This window comes from Acipenser ruthenus, chromosome 14 (genome assembly GCF_902713425.1).
Source record: "Acipenser ruthenus chromosome 14, fAciRut3.2 maternal haplotype, whole genome shotgun sequence".
NCBI lineage: Eukaryota > Metazoa > Chordata > Actinopteri > Acipenseriformes > Acipenseridae > Acipenser > Acipenser ruthenus.
The window spans coordinates 36,386,089-36,409,189 of record NC_081202.1 but is presented as its reverse complement, the minus strand read 5'-3'; the positions used below and the strand labels follow the sequence as shown (position 1 = coordinate 36,409,189).

General features: G+C 38.4%; 1 protein-coding gene across 2 annotated transcripts in view; it reads right to left on the bottom strand.

Moving 5' to 3' along the window:
* Window positions 1–21,316, bottom strand: part of LOC117419667 (muscarinic acetylcholine receptor M2-like) — an 84,901-nt gene extending 63,585 nt beyond the window's left edge. Inside the window, exon 1 of one of the 2 annotated variants that reach the window (XM_034032656.3) lies at window positions 20,897–21,316. The gene's annotated coding sequence lies outside the window, so the exon portion shown is untranslated. Of the gene's footprint in view, window positions 1–15,557; window positions 16,060–20,896 lie in introns of those variants that run through there. The other variant, XM_034032655.3, reaches the window with a different exon arrangement.
* Window positions 21,317–23,101: the final 1,785 nt, after the last annotated feature.

Here is a 23,101-nt window from a genome sequence, read left to right as displayed (position 1 = left end):
TATACAAACCCCTGTGATATCTGGACAGCCCCTTGGTAACCTGTTATACGAACCCCTCTGATATCCGAACAGCTCCTTGGTAACCGGTCTTGTCTGTACTGTTTTTCTTCTGCCCTGTTGTCATAGAAAATTGGTATTCACAGACCAGTGCAGTACTTTATGTTAAATATGTAAAGGTGTTGAATTATATATTTTTAGAAGGTTTCTTGGTTGGGAAAGTCATTTAAATGATTTCACAGCTGTAATTGATGACCTGAACTCCCTCTGGTCCCTGTTAGTCAGGCTTTACTGTACCTACCAAAATTACCTAAATGATCTAATTACCCTTCAGTATTTCATCATACACTATTCACATCTCTCTATCTGTATCTATAAATATGAAATTAGTGGTTGTAAAGGTTCTTCCTAAAACTTGTAAACAGCCATTTCAATTTACCAACCTCTGTTGTTTTAATAATTTGCAAGCTGATCATAAACTGTCATTTATTATTTTGACTGACTATCTTATAGTGCATGAACATAATTGTTTGGGTACTTCTATGAATTACCCGACTGCATGATTGATAGACTGCCTGTCTACGTGATATAGACAGATGCAGATTAATAGCTCTGGCCTACTGAGTAGAACATTACATTTTATTTCTATTATAACACATTTACATCAATGCAGCATATTATTTAGTAACTTGGCAACTATTATTACTTACAATATATGCAGATTTTATACTGTAGTTATTCCTTTGTACAACTTATTTCCAGTTTAGTTTAATGAGGGGCTGCTTTAATCACAGGATTTTGTTGGGTTAAACTAAGATAATATATGTGCGATACCTCTTCATTTTTTAGCCAAGATGGCAGCACAAGCACAGTAGAATTTTGTAATTGAGACCCTGGTAGTTCAGACTGATTTATAATCTGAATCACAATGAAATGCATGCTGCCAGCAGCTGTAGACACTACACATCTTCACAGAAAAAGGACTGCAAACAGTGACATGCACGTATATAGTTCAGTGCAAGTTGCCATTTGTAACTTTTAAAAAAGATATGGCTATGAGGAATGATGAAACGATTAGAGCATAAAAATGACAGCAAGGTACGTTTTAGTATTATCAGTACTCCAAACAAATCACTAAAATTCACAGGGCTTGTGCCAAACTGGTTTAGATTAGAGTCCATTGTATTTGTTTAAAGCTCATAGCAGAAGATAAAAGAAAATCTATATAGTTCACATTTAACAAAAAGGAAACGGAGCAGTTTGACAATGCCAATTTCTGAGATGTTTGCGATTCTTGCTGATATCATATAAAATCCCCAAAATCCACCATCATCCAAACCAGGTGTCGTTGTCTATCCATCAACACTCCAAAGCACCTTTGACCATAGTCCAATTTCTGTGTTCTTGTGCATATTTTAGCCTTTTAGTCTTGTTCCCCTTTCTTAACAGAGATATTCTTACTGTAACACATCCTTTAAGCCCTGATTTCAAGAGTGACCTTCATACTGTTGATTTGATGGTCAACGACACCTTTGCCTTCTGTCAGTTCTGTTGTCAATTCAACGCTTGTCTTCTTTCTATTCCTTAAGGATATTATCTTCAAGTGTTGCTCATCTTTGTTATACAGCTTTTTGGGTCTTCCAGTCATGGCTTTGTCAATTACAGATTATGTTTCTCTGGACCTGCTGATTATGCTTCAGATACCAAATCTTGAAAATAGAGTGATGTGAGCTATTTCACTCAATGTTTTTCCTTCTTTATGTAAGTCAAGGTTGTTATAATAGTAGAAAACACTAGTGGAGGCTTTGAGTAAAGTGTTGATGTTCATAATGCATCAGAGTAGAAAATTGCAACATATCTAAGACTTTTGCACAGCAGTGTATATATATTAAAAAGGTAGATGATATTCCCTAAAAAAACAAGGTTTGTCGATTTTTGCATCTGAGTCTCCCAACAGAGTCAGGCTTTGTCTGAGGAGGAGTGGGGAGTTGGCTCTACTTTGTGTTATAGAGTCCGGAGGAATGGAAGAGAGAGGGATGTTTGTTGGAATGTAAGAATGGGAAGGAAAACCCATTTCTCGGTGGCTGGTCTGCTGATGTAAATTTATCTTCCCAGGAGGGTAGAGGCTTTCCTTTCCTGGCAGCTGAAAAAGAGAGCAGGGGCTCCTCTCATCAGCACCTCTGACAGCCTGATGGATGTGTCAAGCCTTGGGTAGCAGCAGATCCCACTACTGGTTAATAAAGGCCTGTCTAGCTGGCCAACAGCATCCCTGAGAGGCTCTAGATACCTCCAGAAACCTCAGTCAGTCGCTGCCTCCTCCATATCACTCCCACCTCCTTTCACTCCACACACACACACCCTTCCATGAATACAATCTATATCAAGAGTTATTGTAACATGCCATCTCCAGGCAGCAGACTCGTTTATTGCCGGATTGTGCTGGAGGGGAAGCTGTGATTCAATGCTGCATTGTCTCACTGAAGTCGGGTCGCCGTGATTAATTTCAGGAAAGGGAACCCCCCATTACTGTTTAGTAGAAGGAAGGAAAAGATAATTGGATCCTTTATCTGTAGATTTTTTTTAGGGAAATTGGGCTGGTAATTTTCAGCAATTACTGAGTCCGTATTACAGCATCTGTAAATAAACCACAGAGATAAAAACTGCTCCTTTTAATTCAAGGAAAATATACAGTGCCTTGCGAAAGTATTCGGCCCCCTTGAACTTTGCGACCTTTTGCCACATTTCAGGCTTCAAACATAAAGATATGAAACTGTAATTTTTTGTGAAGAATCAACAACAAGTGGGACACAATCATGAAGTGGAACGAAATTTATTGGATATTTCAAACTTTTTTAACAAATAAAAAACTGAAAAATTGGGCGTGCAAAATTATTCAGCCCCTTTACTTTCAGTGCAGCAAACTCTCTCCAGAAGTTCAGTGAGGATCTCTGAATGATCCAATGTTGACCTAAATGACTAATGATGACAAATAGAATCCACCTGTGTGTAATCAAGTCTCCGTATAAATGCACCTGCACTGTGATAGTCTCAGAGGTCCGTTTAAAGCGCAGAGAGCATCATGAAGAACAAGGAACACACCAGGCAGGTCCGAGATACTGTTGTGGAGAAGTTTAAAGCCGGATTTGGATACAAAAAGATTTCCCAAGCTTTAAACATCCCAAGGAGCACTGTGCAAGCGATAATATTGAAATGGAAGGAGTATCAGACCACTGCAAATCTACCAAGACCTGGCCGTCCCTCTAAACTTTCAGCTCATACAAGGAGAAGACTGATCAGAGATGCAGCCAAGAGGCCCATGATCACTCTGGATGAACTGCAGAGATCTACAGCTGAGGTGGGAGACTCTGTCCATAGGACAACAATCAGTCGTATACTGCACAAATCTGGCCTTTATGGAAGAGTGGCAAGAAGAAAGCCATTTCTTAAAGATATCCATAAAAAGTGTCGTTTACAGTTTGCCACAAGCCACCTGGGAGACACACCAAACATGTGGAAGAAGGTGCTCTGGTCAGATGAAACCAAAATCGAACTTTTTGGCAACAATGCAAAACGTTATGTTTGGCGTAAAAGCAACACAGCTCATCACCCTGAACACACCATCCCCACTGTCAAACATGGTGGTGGCAGCATCATGGTTTGGGCCTGCTTTTCTTCAGCAGGGACAGGGAAGATGGTTAAAATTGATGGGAAGATGGATGGAGCCAAATACAGGACCATTCTGGAAGAAAACCTGATGGAGTCTGCAAAAGACCTGAGACTGGGACGGAGATTTGTCTTCCAACAAGACAATGATCCAAAACATAAAGCAAAATCTACAATGGAATGGTTCACAAATAAACATATCCAGGTGTTAGAATGGCCAAGTCAAAGTCCAGACCTGAATCCAATCGAGAATCTGTGGAAAGAACTGAAAACTGCTGTTCACAAATGCTCTCCATCCAACCTCAATGAGCTCGAGCTGTTTTGCAAGGAGGAATGGGCAAAAATTTCAGTCTCTCGATGTGCAAAACTGATAGAGACATACCCCAAGCGACTTACAGCTGTAATCGCAGCAAAAGGTGGCGCTACAAAGTATTAACTTAAGGGGGGCTGAATAATTTTGCACGCCCAATTTTTCAGTTTTTTATTTGTTAAAAAAGTTTGAAATATCCAATAAATTTCGTTCCACTTCATGATTGTTTCCCACTTGTTGTTGATTCTTCACAAAAAATTACAGTTTCATATCTTTATGTTTGAAGCCTGAAATGTGGCAAAAGGTCGCAAAGTTCAAGGGGGCCGAATACTTTCGCAAGGCACTGTACTTTACAAAGCTGTAATTGAGACTACAAGACTAATTAAAAGTGTTTTTTTTGGAAAGGGGAGCAATGCTTTACTTATAGATCATGTTTGAAAGTTAAAGTTCCAATATATTGATCAATATACCAGCGCTATTTCACTTTCTATTTATTGAGAGCAACTACCGGGGCTCTCTAAAAGGACAACACTTGGGGTATCGTCACAACTATGGCACTTGTTTGAATGCCATTCTACATCTGTATCTGTAGCAATCTGGACATACCACATACAAAACTTTTTTGTGATAGATAAGGAGAAATAAGCAGTCAAAAAGTAGTAATGCATCACAAATCCGGAATCTTTTACTGAGAAATGAAAACACCCAATACATCACATTATGTAATATACTAATCACATGTCAATATCGTGAAAATTGAATATTTCTTCTTTTAGAGGCAAGGGAAATCTGACAAAATGTCATGATTTACAAACATTTTCCTTCTGATATACACAATAAGAGTTTGTATTTTCTTTTTTTTATTTTTTATTTAGTAGTCGCCAATTATTTTCTGCGCTGAATGCGCTGAGCGACGAAGACGAACACACGCTGTCCTCCGAAGCGTGTGCCATAAGCCGACCGCTTCTGTTCACACTGCAGACTCACCATGCAGACCAGGGGTCGCTGGTGTGTGGTGAGCCGAGGACACCCTGGCCGACCTAAGCCCGCTCCCTGGGAACTGAGTTTGTATTTTCTAAAGTGCAGTCCTCCTTTGGTATCTATTGAATCACATAATAAATAACACTATGACTACTACTACGACTACTACTACTACTACTAATAATAATAATAATAATAATAATAATAATAATAATAATAATAATAATAATAATAATAGAAATCAATGTTGTACCATTATGATTTTTTTTGCTTTTGGAACTGAAGGTCAAATATGTTGTTGCTAAGGATTATGGAATGGTTGTTGGGTTTCTTGCCATCGACATACATATTCCTATAATAAAGCAGTTATAAATGACTTGCATGTGAAATAATGTACTGCTGGTTCTTAATAATAGAATTCACTCAGCATGACTGCCAGGTTATCTTGGGGTCAGACACATTATTGTTGTCAAGGATTTGATGAAAACCTCTGCAATATTGCAGAATGAGTTTCTCTGATTGGATCAAATAATATCACTATAGAGATAGCCTATGGTAACAGTTCATAACATTGATAGAGAGCAGGCTATTATATGTTTTAAATTGTTTTGAGGATTATTTTGTGAGTTTATGAGGCTTTATGAACATTTGAGGATTTACAGTATTATTATTATTATTATTATTATTATTTATTTCTTAGCAGACGCCCTTATCCAGGGCAACTTACAAGCGTAAGCAAATACATTTCAAGTATCACAGTACAAGTAATAATACAATTAAGTGCTTTGATCACAGCCTTATGGACAAGTATTTGTATCTGGGTTTAGCTGGGTTTAGCAGGGAATCTTTATTTTTTCTTGGTGGTTAATATTGGTTAATATAAGTTCAGTACAGTCAATATTCAGGGTCATATACTTCAAAGATCAATGAGATGGTGTTTGATCAGTTAAATCCTTTGTTTTATCATAGTAAGATAGATAGAAGTTGAAATAGCAGCAGAGAAATTACTAAACTATATGTATTATACACTTTATCTCAGCATCTGTCAGTTGGGAAAGCAGTTTAGAATATTTTTTTAATTGATAAAGTGTTGATTATTTTGCAAAGATATATATATATATATATATATATATATATATATATATATATATATATATATATATATATATATATATATTCTTTTAATTATGAAGGCTGAAAATCAGTTGAGGGCGAAACTCAAATCTAAAATGGGCATTGGGCAAAAAAAGTAGCTGAATTTGGTTTGTTAAAACACATTTCGGGGCATTTTGATTTCAGATATGTTTAAGTTAGTTAAAAATGAAATTGGATTTTTTTTTTTGTTAAATTTCTCAAATTTCATTCGACCCCCCCCCCCCCCACACACACCATAGTGTAATAGGATGGCGAACAACTGTGTATGTAGGTAATATCCACGTAAGTTGAAATGAATGGGCTGAGGCTGAATGCTGGGGTCTGCTTACACACCTCGACTGCCAACGTAACCCATGCACAGTCGCTTGCAGTCCTACAGTATAACTCTATTATATACAGCTTTAGTAATACTATACAGGTTCAACTAATCCATCTAGATTTGTTTGAAAGGTTAATTAAAAGAATACCGTGATTGAGTTGGTGGTTGTCACATTGAATTGACTTTGTTGACTTTGCAGTGGAAGTGAATTCCGAGAGGTCTGAGAGGCTTGCGTAAAAAAAAAATGCTGTTTTTCTAATACATTACTCTTTCAATTTATATTAATCCACACAATGGGTGATTTATTGATTAGGTTTGAGAGTTAAGGGAAAGAGTTTTTCATATCTGCCACTGTTTCGATCATTGTAATAAAGAATAATAAATGGCAACATTTATTTCTGATTGGAGTTTGTCGGGTTTCATCCATATTTTGTAACTTTATTTAAAAGCCCATCCAGTTTAGGTGACTTTACCCACAATAACAGTAATTTCTTTTTAAAAAAAGGACAGTCAATGAATCTTGAAAATATGATCCAGTGCAAAATATAACCAAAAACTGACCTTGTCAGCGAACAGTTATCTAGCGGGTAATGACTCCTATGTCTCTCATTAAATCTAAACAATGATCAAACAGAAAAGACTTCCAAGATGATTAATACAATAAAATACTGTTTTCTGTACATGCTAATTAAAATCCTTTTATGTCTGACCTGAAAATGTGTTAGGTAGTCCATATCTCATTTGCCTTACTGTAACAAGTGCCATTGTAACTCATCTAAATTCAGAAGCACAAAAAAGTAAGATTTTAGAATATGTATTTTTAATTAAATATGTATTTTAATATGTAATTAGTGAGTTTTTGATACAGTTGGAGAGAAAGTAATGTAACACTGTAACACTGTGTATAATGAAGTTGAATACCATTCCTAAGTTCTGTGAGACAGCAGTTATTGTATGAATGCAACGCTTGCTTACGAACCCTTACTTCAAGCCAGCCAGTTGCGGCGTCTGGCAAGAGAAGCTGCAATAAATCATGCTGAAGAATTATTCCCCGTATCCACATGCTGAGTGAGTTGTCTGCCGTCATATAAAGATTATCTTTCTTTTAAATAAGCTTTTGAAAAGTGCTTGCAAGAGATATCTGTTGCACCTACTCTTCAAGATTGAGAAGTGCCTACTCTGAGATGAGCTGTCTATTTGAGTTCAAACCAACATGCATAGATGGTCTCTCTAGTCCAGTTAGCGGCTATGAAGATTTAAACTGTCCAACAGCAAGGCTGCTGCTGGTCTTTAGTGTTGGACTGAGTGAATGCCTTGACTAAATGCATTAACTTGACATTAAATCATGTGGATATCCACATGGTTGAAGGTTGAAACCACAAGGCCACACTACTACCTACTTTTAACTCAGCTGTAACCCATTGGCCACACTGGATCTTGGCTCACTGCTCTAAACACTGGATCTTGGCTCACTGCTCTAAACACTGGATTTTGGCTCTATGCTCTAAACACTGCTCTAAACTTAGTTTTGACAGCATAATCTGCAAACACGTGTGGTATCTGCTTCTTCCCCTGGCTGGAATTCGCGTTGCTGTTTGAATCGACATTGAAATAGGTAAGTGGATTGTAGTTTATTTGTTAGAATCATTGCTTGCTTGGGTAAGCAGCCTGCACTTAAATTAAAAAATTTAAAAAAAGGAATTAAGTTATCCAAACTGCGTTTGGGGCATGTTGAATTGTGAGGTTGATGCAAATTTAGTGCTAAGTATGCAGCTCCAGGCCAACAGGATAGTAGAAATTGGCAATCGGTGTCTTAGAACGCCAGCCATTCTAAGCGCCAGCCAGTCTAAGGGCCACAAGTCCAGGGGCAGTCTGAGCTGTGGCAGTCCGAGCGAGGACAGGTGGAGCGAGGAACTTTTCCAAATCCCTCCCAATGGCTTCTAGAGGCCTCATTCTTACCTTGACACCTAATGTCTGGATCCCCTGGACACAGCCGGCTCACTCGTTCTCCACTCCCAGAATGAACACTGGTAAGTACCTGCTGCACATACCCCTACTAACTGCTTCTCCCCCTACGCTGCCTGCAACAAACTCAATTGTCGCTCTTTGACTAACAAATCTCTGCTTCTCAGTGAACCTATAACCGATACCAATCTTGCACTCGCTGCATCTAGCCACCCCAAAGGGCTATTCCCTCTTTGACAAACCTTCTGTTATTGCAAATTCTGTGCTCGCTTCCTCAGTTATTTCTTTGCCTGCCTTTTCTTCATTTGAGCATCTCATCAAGCTCCCCTCTCCCATGTCCCTCACCCTTGCTGTTATCTACTGTCCACCTAAGAACAACTCTGCTTTTATTGCCGAGTTTTCAGAATTCCTCTCCCTCATCTGCACTTCTACTGACACAATCCTACTCCTAGGTGACTTCAACATTCATGTTGACTTGCCTTCCATCCCCCTAGTGACCAACTTCAACACACTTCTGGACTGTCTTGGGCTCCCAATCTGTCAATGTCCCCAATCACACCCAAGGACACACCCTGGTTCTGCTCATCACCAGGGGCCTTGATGTCTCCTATCTCTCTGTCTCAGATGTCTCTCTCTCAGACCATTTCTTAATCACTGCTAATATTAATCTCCCTGCTCCTTCCTCCGCTACTGATATTGTTGTCTCCTTCCATCCCAAGAATCTGCTGAATCTTCTGAAACTCTCAGAATGTGTCTCTGCATCCCCTCTAACTCATCCCTCTCTCGTCCTCAGTTGATGATGCGGTGACCCTCTACAACGCCACCCTTACTCATATCATTGACGCTGCTGCCCCGCTTTCAACCAGAACCGTCAAGAAAGATCGAAACTGCCCATGGTACACCCTCAAACTTCGAGTGCTTAAGTCTGCCTGCTGCAACCTTGAGCGCAAGTGGAGGTCGTCTGGACTAACGGTTCACGGAGAGATCTGGACCGACCATCTCGCGAGCTACAGGGGTGCGCTTGCCGCGGCCAGGGTGAAATACTCTGAAATCATAACTATGGGACATGGTAAACCCAATGTTCTCTTTAAGACCATTGACCAAATCCCACATCCAGCCACCGACAGATCCAACTCACGTCCATCCTCCTCTCTTACCTGTCATGATTTCTCCTCTTTCTTTCGAAACAAAATCGACAACATCTATTCTACGCTCGCCCATCACAAACCCAGTCTACTACTTGACCACCTTGACGCTCCTCCGGTTGCCCCTCCTGCCCTCTCCTCCTTCCATCCTCTCTCCATTTCTGATGTTTCCGGCTTACTGTTGAAATCAACTACTGCCACATGCCCCCTGGACCCCAGGCTGACTAACCTTGTCCATCTCTGTGCTTCTGATCTTGCTCCCTCCATTATGCACACTCTCAACCTGTCCCTGGAACTGCCAGCAGTAATCATTTTGATGGGTACATTTTAAACAGCTTCAATATGAAAATGAAACACAAACTATCAGATACAACTCAAAAGTTGTATTTATGAACATCATATCTAACATCGTATTTAAATTAAAAAACAAACATAAAAGTCTTTATTTTCAAAATTAGCGCATATAATGCATGACATAAAAAAATGAAAAACTATAATAAAATAAACATTTCAAAAGAAGATATTTTGTAACCAGCTGTAAACTGGTTATATGTAGGCCTACATACACAATTGTAAAATCGAAATAATTAGTCATAAAAAATAATATAAAAAAGAAAATAACTCAGTTCCCATTGTGTAACAGAAATGCGCATTCAGGGAAACATGTGGCTGTCTTATCTAATTTCTGTCCCATCTCCAATCTCCCTTTTCTCTCAAAAACTCTCGAAAGGGCTGTAGCCAGTCAGCTGATGAAACATCTCACGGACAACAATCTGCTTGAATCTCTACAGTCTGGTTTCCGCCCACATCACAGGTGTGAAACTGCTCTGCTCCGGATTGTGAATGATCTCCTGCTCAATACTGATGCTGGTGCTCCCTCTGTGCTTGTCCTCCTTGACCTAACAGCTGCTTTTGACACCATGGCATTCTTCTTGACCACCTTCAGAAGTATGCTGGGATCTCTGGAACCTGTCTCTCTTGGATGTCCTCTTACCTATCCGGACGTGGTGTCCCCCAAGGATACTGGGCCCCTTCTCTTCAATATCTACATGCTTCCCTTGGGTCAACTCATCCGCCAACACAGCCTCATGTTTCACTCCTATGCTGACGACACCCAGCTCTACTTAAAACTCGACCCTGGTAGCCCTTCTGCCATGGTCGGGCTCTTGGCTTGCATTCAAGACATCAAGGCCTGGATGTCTGCCAATTTTCTTCAGCTGAACACTAGCAAATCTGAACTCCTTCTAGTTGGATCTAAAACTCAACTTAAAAATCTAAATATAGCTGCCCTGAACCTCGGAAACTGTCTGCTGCTGCCTTCCCACACAGTACCAAGCCTTGGTGTACTTCTTGACAGCAACCTCTCCTTTGATGCCCATATCTCCTCTGTGGTCAAATCTTCCTTCTTCCATCTTAGAAACATCTCCAAAGTCCGTCCCTACCTTCCCAGATGCGGAGATACTTTGTCATGCATTTGTCTCCTCTCCACTCGACTACTGCAATTCTCTATATGGTGGTCTCCCGGCACGCACCATAAACCGACTGCAGCTAGTCCATAATGCTGCTGCCAGGATACTTACCAGATGTAAAAAACATGATCACATCAGCCCCTGTCTTGCCCAGCTGCACTGGCTACCTGTAAATTTCAGGATTATTTTCAGAACTCTCCTGCTCACCTACAATGCCCTTCATCACACAGATCCCGAGTACCTCCTCAAGCTGCTGACCCGCTATGTCCCTGCCTGCAAGCTGAGGTCCTCCGACTCTGGACTGCTTGTCATCCCCAAGGAAAAGTGCACCACACTTGGAGAACGATCGTTTAGCTTCATAACTCCGACTCTTTGCAACTCTCTCCCAGCTTTGGTGCTGATGCTCCCACCGTCGCTCGCTTTAAATCAACTATCAAGACCCACCTGTTCTCTCTTTCTTTCCATGCTCTTTAAGCCTGATATCTGCTATTATGCTGTGTTGCTGCTACTATTTCATGTATTATGTTACTATCATGTAATGCACTTTCCACTGTATTTAATATATTATGATTTTTTAATGTATATCATGTATTATGCATTTCTCTGTATTTAAAGTATTATGGATTTTCTTGTTACTGCGTCTTGTAAAGCACTTTGTGATGGTGGTCCACTATGAAAGGCGCTATATAAAATAAAGATTGATTGATTGGATCTTGGCTTGCTGGTCTGAACACTGGATCTTGTCTCGCTGCTTTAAACTGGGCCATTTACCTCCTATATGGCTTTATCTCTAGGCCACACTGCCTCCCAGTTTTCTCTTTAAGCAATATAGAAAATAAATATTTAGCATTATAGAAGACTGTGATATTCTTCCAGCATCAGGGACAAGTACCAATTTCCCTTGCTAGATAGAATGTAACACTGCATTTTTGATGGTTGAATGGCAAAGCTAAGACACACAATTACAAATCCTAATAAGCAAATTAGGGATCATTTGGAGAATTAAATCTTTGGGGAGATGTGTGTGTCTGTACTTTTGACAATCATGAGGAAGTACTGATATAGCTCTGTGCCCTGTCCCTGCATAGCTTTCTTATTTTTTATGACAAGTTTCATTGGCCATTACGTTATCTGTTTTGATGTAGTGTGATATGCATTTCTTAACACAAGATTTGCAACGGGCTTACAGGAGATGAGGAGGTGTATTTCTGTCTCAGTAATATAACAGTTCTTTAATCTGTCCCTTGAATTTGAGGCATTTTGACCCATGAAACAATGTTAATCGTACCAAACTGGTACTGGCCTACCCCCTCCAGGAATTCCACACATAATATAGAAAACTACAGTATGATGACAGTATAGAAAAAGAACATTCCATTTTGGGTGCTGGTAGTCATTGTAAACATACCTGTAGCAACTACTGTCACCACGTTGTGACTGTACCCTTCACATGGACATGCAACTTTTACATAGCATGTAGGAAATTCCAGCATTGGTCAATTGATCAGAGCTGGTAGTTTGCTGGTTTAAGAGATTTATTTATGGTAGAGGAGCTGTGTAAACAGGTTTCAGACAAATAACGTGATATATTTAAAGTCCATTTACTGTCATTTGAAACAATTGTTGTCTAACACTCCAAATGAATGAGATTGCTGCAAAGCTTTTTTTACATACATCCTCGGGGTGGGAAATCGGTAAATAATTCCAGATTTTCTAGTTCACCGACTCACCAGCACTAGCAGGAATTTTCAGCAGTGTAATAAAAAATACTTGTCAGGATCCATTTGAAATTAATCAGTAATCCAAGGGGCAGGCAATTGCATGACAGTGTGTGCTAAATACTAAATTTCTTAAACCAACTCTTAATAAACATGTAATATATATATAGTAAACAAGCCTTGCGGCTCGGGTTCGTTTCGCCCTTTAAAATACTGACCCAGACACAGAAATAGAGGTTTTGAAAGCGCTTTTGTGCTATTTTTTAATAAACACAAAAAACCAAAATAAACACCTAGCTCTTTTTTGAGCACTTAACTAAAACACATATGCAGGTCCCTGTCTAATATGCAGGAAAGCTAAGCTGTTTACCTGACATAAAGTCTGCAAATAATAATAATAATAATAATAATAAAACACCAAAACAAAACAAAATAAACACAGTTTCCACAAAAACACTACACCAGGTTTTTAACACTACCTTTGATCCTCTTTACGGTTGAACACTCCCAACCACGCTTATTACTCTTCAGCAGCCCAGAACAAACTGGCTGCTTTCCTTTTATACCCTGCACCTGGCTCTAATTTACAATGATCACCAGGTGCAGGGGATAATTAATAATAGAACAATTAACAATTCTAATTAAACAAAACAACTAAATTAAACCCATGTGCAAATGGTTTTCTTCAGCAGGGAGGAATTTAACCCTCTCTCTGCTCACTATATATATATATAAATAAAAATATATATATATATATATATATATATTTATTTATATATATATATATATAATACACATGTATGTATGTATATATATATATATATATATATATATATATATATGTATATATATATATATATATATATATATATATATATATATATGCATTATGAGCATCAACAACTTACTCAAAGCCTCCACTAGTGTTTTCTACTATTATAACAACCTTGACTTGCATAAAGAAGGAAAAACATTGAGTGAAATAGCTTGCATCACTCGATTTTCAAGGTGTTGTATCCGAAGCATAATCAACGAGTACAGAGAAACATCATCTGTAATTGACAATCCCAGAATTGGTCTCATGTGATTTGATACAGTAAGGGACGTCTCATTCGGTCACTTTACCATCTTAAGCCATTGTTCTGTCAAGGGGTTTTGCAGTTTACATTGCACCATCTGGGCGACACCTGGATGAGCCAATAGGGGTTGTAGCTTGTTCCCTGGACTCCCCAAAGTCCCGATATGAAGCCTATCAAACATGTCTGGGAACACCTTGATGTACAATTGCGGAAAACTCGACCACTACCTGCCAATGTAAATGAACTGCAGTCAAAACGTATCCAACTATGGCAACATCTGGACCAGAGTGTAATACAGAATCTCATTATTCCATGCCTGCATGGGGTCAGGCGCATGCTGCAAAAGGCCAAGCTACCAGATACTGATGTGTTTGTTTCTGCTCTGTTTTGTGCTCATGTTCTGTTATTGTTTGGTATAATAAATCTCACCTCTGTTTCAAGACTGCTCATTTAATTTTTAATATAGCAGTGGATTGTATGAAATTCCTAAAGGAACTGGGAGTCGACTACTTCTATTCTCTGCACCCGATCCCCTTCACTCTCCGCTAAGTATAAGTCTAGCCAGACATTTTCTACAGAGAGTGTGTTTTTTTTGTTCTCTCAAGCATTACAAATGCACTCTTCACTTCTAACAGTGCTTTACAGCTTGGCTCCAGAGATAAATAACACACGCGAGTTCGCTGATGTTTCAAAGCCCTTACTTCTGTGCTACATGTGTTCCAGCCACTTGTGGGACTGAGATTTTCTACTGGATGTGTGCTTGTTGTAAATGAAATGTGCTTTCTTTGACTTTATCCCCGACCCCATCGACTAATTTGTTAGAATAGACACAAAAAAACACAATATTTAAAAATTGAAACTTAAATATCATGTAGCACATATCAAACACATCCCCGTGTTTATTGTTGTAATTTTTGAGCATATATTTTGGAAGCACAAAAGGTGGAGTTGAGTATTGGAATGTATAAAATATTGTGTCTTTAAAATCTGTTGCATACAGTGTTTAATTCTTAATCATTTGATTTACAGTTCAGCTTAAAAAAAAGAACACGTTAAATCCACATGGCTTGTGTTAAAAAAAAAACTACACCGTTAAAGGACACGCAGTTTGTTTTACACGTAGTTTGTAATGAATGTATTACAAACTGCGCTCACATTAACCAGAGATTTAACACAGTGTGTTTTCCACAATCAAGCATATTTTGCCGTTTCTTTTAACAGTAAAGATGGATATATAAAATCAGTCAAGCAAGCTTTGATCGAGAGGAATCAATCTATGTATATCAGGATCCTGAGGTAATATATGCATGTTTTAGGATCAAATAATTAATGACCATTTAGTAGTTTAATGCAATATTCTGTTTTCCAAAATATATAGCAAGTCGGGGTTTAAAAAGAAAACGGGCCACATTGAAGATACTTAATTTGTGACTTACAATAGCTTACCATTATAAGATTGATTAGCCTACCCGGGGTAATATCTGACCACGAAGCACATGGGGAGCACCCCTCCCCTCAAAAAAGAAACCAGGATAGTGAACATTTGTTTTATCTTTACAACGTACTTTAATATATAATCCGTGTGCTTTAAAAAAAATGTGTGCAGACCAGACAAAATAAATAAATAAATAAATAGATAACAACACAGTTCTTGACAAGGTATGATGGAAGCCAGAAGCCCCAAACACAAGACGGACACTTTTGAATACCGAAATATGATCATTCAAATAAAATGAAATAAAATCGTTGGATTTACCTTAGGCGAAATCTGACAGACACATTCCAACGAAGGTGGCTTAAAAATAAAAACAGCTGACTTCAGAGGATCGGAGTTCCAGCCTTTTTTGTTCCTTTCTGTGGCGCAAAATCCTTGTTGGATTTAGCTTATTAGTCGTGCGCGACTAATAAAAAAAAAGATCACAGAAGAGGGTGCCAGGATATGGTGTACAAGAGTTTTGAAAGCATCTAGCACGAGGCAGCATTACTTAACTTCTGATTGAGTCTGGCTGTCACATAGCTCCTGGCTCACAACACTAATTACTTGCCCGCCCCCGAGCGAAAGCCAAGTTGAGATGATTTCAGAAATGTATCACCAAGGTGCTATGAAAGAAAGCCTGCAGTATACGTCTTACGGAATGCAAGATTTTACCGACCCAGGCTGCTTCTGTTGCACAAGAAAATGAGAAGAACGTTCATGTCTGTTTTGTCTTGAAGGATGGTATTGTGTGTTGTTACACCCACTCTACAGATATCTCTCATTCCCCTGCTTTACCTCCCCTCCCTCTCGTTCACTGACCGTCTCAGAAAATGAAATGTATGCTATCAGTCTTTCTTTTATTCCAATGTTGTAGTCCTTCTGTGAGCCTGGTGACTGAGCTGCTTTCCCAGATTCGCAACCAATGACAACATGCACTGTTCACTGATTCGGTGGCTTTAAAGAAGAATGTCCGAAGGCTATCTTTATTTATTGCTTCTGTTTTGTGATATCCTCCAATACTCAACCCCACCGTTCTTCTTTAATGAAAAAGTTTGCGGTATCTATTTTCGATGTACCTTTTAAGTGCTGTAATACAAACTACTACGAGATCAAAATAATATACCTGTAATTATAATTTCATATTGGAATATGTCTTGCTATGGATCAAAATGAGTACCCCTATGCACTGATAGTGCCCGTCAGACCGCTTGTGTAATCCGATAAACCTGTTGATTTTTATACACATTTTACAAATACAATGTGCGATTATGAGGAACCTCCGTATGTGCATGCACTTTTTTTTTAATCAGTATAGAGTACATGGAAATTATATAAGAGATTTTACACAATGAGAAACCATCACTGTAATGTGTTCGTACTACGTTTTGATTATGCAATAGTTATCTTTTTTACTGTTCTGCATACCTGTCGCTCTTGCAGTTGCAAGGACTAAAGCACAAAGAGGATAAACAGATCAATCAAATGCCTTGTTCTCCCCAAAACACATTTAGTGCTGTTAAGAATTGCGTTCTAAAAAAGAGCCTCATGCATATAGGATTACACAGTTTTATAAAAAGGGTTGATTGTCTTTGAAGAATATATGCATACATAATTTTGCGTATGTCTTCCCCACTCTTCACTGTACAGCTTTTCAGACGTAAATGCTCTTGCGTAACAGATTCTCGAAGCCGCTAAAGCTGTCTTCTTGCCTGTGTCTCTTTTTGGTTACTCATATATATGCAAACTGTATGTACTCTTACCGGATGTTCAACATTTAAACAGGTGTTCATTTTGATTGTTTTGAGAAACACAAACACAAATGTTACCAAACTATTATTATATTGTTTAAAATCAGTTGCACGAGATGTGTGTAATTCTTAAACGTTTATTTTACAGGGTTCAGTATTGGATAATACAGTGATGAAATAGCATTAACGTGGAGCGCTGCCCATTAGCTGTTAGCCTCAGATGGGTATTGGATAATGCAGTGATGAAATAGCATTAACGTGGAGCGCTGCCCATTAGCTGTTAGCCTCAGATGGGTATTGGATAATGCAGTGATGAAATAGCATTAACGTGGAGCGCTGCCCATTAGCTGTTAGCCTCGGATAGATGTTCGAATTAGAATCTTTAGAGTTCAAAGTGACAGGCACTTGGTCTCGGGAAAATTGGTGCATGTGTGATAATTAACGGCCAGGGTACGGGATTACTCAACCTGTCTAAATTATATCAAGAGAATTAAAAAGGATACGTAAACAGATAGTGTAATGCGCCTCTTAATGGGGTTTATCTGGAATAGACATATTGGCAGCAAGTGTCCTATTTACACAAATGCCGCCTCATGTATCAAACCTCGGTACTACATATGTCAGTGTGTGTGTGTGTGTGTGTGTGTGTGTGTGATATATATATATATATATATATATATATATATATATATATATATATATAATACACACACACACATATATGCTTGCAATCCTATATTTGTGGACCTTCTATAGTTTCTAATAGTAACTAATAAATTAATTTGAACCAAACTTTTTGAACCAACCCCAATACAATACACTCCAAAAAGAAAAACGCACACATTATTTGCAGTAACATACATTATACAATGGCTTCACTTCAGCTACGCTTAGAAAATACAATGAAAACACCTGTAAATCCCATTTGGAGCAGAAACTAATACAATCAGAAAATACACAACGTTGTTTTTTAAGGTCACTTTGCGCTGAGTGAGCGCAAGAGCATCTTGCATCATCTCTAAAATAAAGAAATACTTGCAACTAGATACAAATGGTTAGGTAACAACCTCATGAATATGTACGAGCGCATTGTATCAAAACTATGATCATGTTAGTTTTTATGTTATTGCTCTCAATAACACTTCAGACGTGTGCATATCCAGTTAATTTCGCTACAGACCAGGTTTCATTTTTTAAAAACATGGGAACAAGTCATATTAATTACCTCTGCAGTGGGTTTATATTGAATTGCATTTCAGCACCCTGGACAGCGTGGATCTCGTGAACTCACCAGAGCTCGCTAACGCAACGGGGCTACCTCATTAAACATCAGATCATAGTGAGTAGTGGAACCACTTAATAACACCCAAAGACGTGTGTCAATAACATAACTTCATTGGTATGACAAGCTTAATGTTCTCTGCTTAACTTGAATGTGTGAGTATTTTATAATGTAGCAATATGAAGTGACGCAGGTATGATTAAAGGTTTGCCAAATGTTATCGGAATTTGTGGAAAGAGTGGGCCTGGCATTCAAAGGTGTGAGGCGTGTGTGTGAAATGCTTATCACAGACACTCACCTATGCCTATACATTATCTTGTACACTGGTTTATAGATGAGAAGTACATTATGAACCTGTCATTATGAATATATTAAAAAAAAAAACTTGTGCCTATTTTTGTGTGACTTTTGGGAAAGTGGTGTAAAAGAAAACGAGTAGTTAAAGTAAACGTCAACGAGCACCCCACGGCAGAGGTCTATTTCGAGTCATCTTAAACGTGTTTCTCCCAGTTCCACTTCAGACTAAATAATTTAAGAAATGGACCACTTGGAAAGAGACAAAGCTGCATTTTAACTTACCTTAAATTTTGTGGAGTGGGGCAGTTTATCGAATCCTTGTTTTTACATAGATAATATACTAAATTAACTCATTAACAATGGTGAATCTTATTGTGAAAACCCAGAACGTGTTTACTTATTTGTAATAGGCTGGGTGTTTTGTCTTTGTGACTTATGCTCTATTTATGCTTGTTTTTATTTTGATTATAATACTGTTGCGTGTAGCGTTATTAATCAATACACAACTTTAAAATACCCGATCAGAAATGAAAATGTATTTTAAACTAACTATTATTATTATTATTATTATTATTATTATTATTATTATTATTATTATTATTATTATTATTATTATTAGTTTATTTAGCAGACGCCTTTATCCAAAGCGACTTACAGAGACTAGGGTGTGTGAACTGTGCATCACCTGCAAAGTCACTTACAATTACATCTCACCCGAAAGACGAAGCACAAGGAGGCTAAGTGACTTGCTCAGGGTCACACAATGAGTCAGTGGCTGAGGTGGGATTTGAACCTGGTTACAAGCCCCTTTCTTTAACCACTGGACCACACAGCCTCCTAACTCGTTGGTTTAATCAACCTTTACCCCGGCGATAAACCACAGATGGATTTTTAGAGCACAGGGGCATCACCCTGGATTGTATCAATCACATATCCTTGGTTTACCCAGGATTACCCCTGGTACGGGTGCTGTACAATGCTAAAAAAAAGTCCAGCAGCTGTGTCGTATCCCTGCGGTGTACAAGTTAATAAAATCCACCCGAAAGACCAGCCAGACTAATGTTACTGCTATCAGTGTGCTTGTGCTGTACGTCTGTACTAGCAGTGTACTTGTAACCATGTAGCCTACTAAATATAAATGAAAACGATATTTTGTTTATCTTGCTTTTTGTTGAACTTGCAAGAAAGATTAATCGGAAGCAGACAATGGTGTATCGATTGTGTACCTCAGCAGAGAAAGACAGATCGGTCCCCACACAAGCTGTGTGATCGGAGAACGTTTCGGCATCATCGCGCGAATGTTCAACAAATGCAGAAACAGCAACACCGCCTAAACCATCACCAGACGACTAAAAGGTCAACCTCTTTCGCCAGCACTGGAGTGAGAGGTCAAGGGGAATGCTTATTATTTCGACACGAACTTCATTTAAAAGAAACAACTTGATTATGTGATTTCAAAACAGTGATTGCTCTGTGACTATGAATCAAATCACACGCCACAGATTTTTCAATTGACCTTCATTTTCTTTGAGTGTCGCCTAATATATAATCTGATGGATTGTTTTTCTGTCCGTCACTTCAGGGCAACAGAAAGCAGGTTATCTCGCAATGTTGCAGAACACTTTGTTCTGTATTATTACAGAATAAGATTATATTGTTCAGTTCTTGGATGTCTGCTTCCAATTTAAATAAATGTATGCGTAAAATGCCCTAACAAAAAAAAAGTTTGGTCCAAGTGAGCACAAGATTGATTTAGTTATTTCAAATTGTAATCAGATACTGTCTCTTTTGAACATGGACTCTACGGATAAAAGCATATAACAAAACGTGAATTATGTAAACAACAGGCACTGGGTAATTCCCAAAGCATATACGCTGTAATAGACATGTAGCCTACAACAAAAATATGTGTCTGTATATTAAAAGCTGTTGTTTCATCAGCCTTTCCCTTTGCTCATGGAGACTATAACACAATCTCCTCTTTATCTATACAATTTTAATATTTAATATGGTGTATTTAAAGTTGTGTGTGTTTTGAACCAAAAACATTCAATATATTAATATGTATGGATTTCCTTCGGTTTTTCTATTGGGAAAACTGGACGCAAAGAAATTTTCACTCGCATAGCTATACACGTGCTTCAGACTGTAGCCCTTTCAGACTTCTATATATCGCATTAAAGTTAAATATTTGGATCAATAAGAAGTTATAATTCAGAAAAAAATGAAACCTAAAATTACACAAGTCAATATACGCTGTGTATCTTCTCTCCAAAACAATATCAGCCTACCTGGTTTAGGGTTAGATGGTCCAGCTCGCTGTACTGCCTCGTGGTCTCCAAACATGTAATCAGTTTGTTTCTTTTATGCCAAAACTGTCCATCTAGGAATGCGTCTGGAATAAAGCTTTTGGAGACGTGAGGAACCGCTTCTGTAATGTTTTCCTCACGCAGTCCAGTGTTCGAACTAGAGGCTAGAGAGCATTACTTACAGTCTCTCCTTAGACAAAAGTAATTTTCTCAGGATCAGTGTCGCTCAATCTTCTCATAGCATTGTTCATTGAGATGATGGCTCATCGTCTTCAGCACCTTTGAGTGTATGTGCCTGCTAATTTATTCACATCGGGTTGTGGGAATTAAAATGCACATCGCTTTTTCTCCGTCTCTCGCCCACTCTATGTTAGCTATTACTCAAAGCACATAAAATATTTGCATCAGGTTCCACACGAGGGGAGGCGGAAGCGCCAGCCGGAGAACCATAATTTATATTCTGCAATAGTTATTCGATGCAGAGCAAACATTTCTCAAAAGTTAAGAGAAACTATATAATCACATCATGACCACCAGTCCTTAATCCCAACGCTTACACTTATCTTCCCAAATAACCTTTTCCTCTCGTTGTCAAACGAAACGACACACATGGACAGTCACGAGATCCATTAAAGTCAAGTGGATACAACAGGGCCACAGTGGTATTCGATATTTGATTTATTTATTGGCATTGTGATCGGGTTGGTTGATCTATTGCTTGCATAATTCATTAAAAATAAAAAAGTAATTGACTTTTAATCTGTATTGAATGATATCCAGTCATTTCTATATACCCTCTTCTCGTGTACCTGACCACTGACTATTAGAATTCTTACAGTTTTGTATGTATATAGGCTACAGCGTACGTATGTGTTTGTTGGTTTATTAGTAATGCTAAATGGTTAGTGTATTCCAAATTTGTTCTCTCAAGACGCCGTGCCAGAACCTTTACAATAAATTTCGCTGTAAAGCTTTAAGATTTGAACACACTTTAGTATTAAACAATTACAATGGTTTAATACTAAAGTGCGAGAGAGAGAGAGAGAAGAGAGAGAGAGAGAGGACGATAGAGAGCGACAACGAGAGAGAAAAAGATCATTGCTAGTCACCGTCAATATGAAGAAGGACCGTGAGTTGATGTTCTTTAAATAATCATATCAGACACACGGAGAATTAAGGGAGTTTAGCCTTTTGACCAAACCTGCTGTGAATGCACAGTTCCTCCGTGAACAGTATTTTTTTGATACATACTGTTTTTTCGATACATACTGTGATACCATACCAATATAAAATACCTTAACCTTACCAGAGAATAATGCCTTTTAGTGTATCATGTATCCAGTTCAAAGACAGTGACTTGTGTTCCATTCAGTGGTGACTCTAGGATCCTGGAAGACGGGAGGCGAAGGGACGGCAAACAGATGGGCTTGGGGGGGCAGAGTTGTTTTTTTACCTCTAACCCTAACGCAGCACTCTCTCTCACACACACACACACACACACACACACACCCTTTCCCCGCTCTAACGGCGTGACCCGTTCCCTTGGAATACATGTAACAGATAGGACAATATAGGACAAGGCAAACAAACAAGACAGACAACGAGTCCAGGAATGATACCATCGCCTGGGGAGTGTTTTCAACGTACGTTCAAACCACTCTACTAGTCACTTTCAAAACACTCAGGCCACGTTCATAACACTAATTCTACTTCTACTTCTACGTTCAGAACAACATATCACTCAGGACACCACAGTACATTTACGTTGATTTTTACAGTTATGGTATTACATTTGGATTTTCCTCAAACGTTTTTTAGCTAAAGCTAACTGAATAAACAAACATAACAATTTACTAATAGAAACTGTAACTGTGCAAACGTACTGTATATCACAATAAGGAGAGTTGAAATAAGCAAACAAATATCTCTCTCTCTCTCTCTCTCTCTCTCTCTCTCTCTCTCTCTCTCTCTCTCTCTATATATATATATATATATATATATATATATATATAATAACCAAATTTAACTATATACACATTAAAGAAAAAAAACTACACCCAGAAACACACACACACACACACACACACACACACACACACAAACACACGAATACAGTACATTGGGATCTATGGCTAACGGATGGCCTTCTTTCAAGCTAGCTGTTTTAGAATTACGTATTAGAATTAA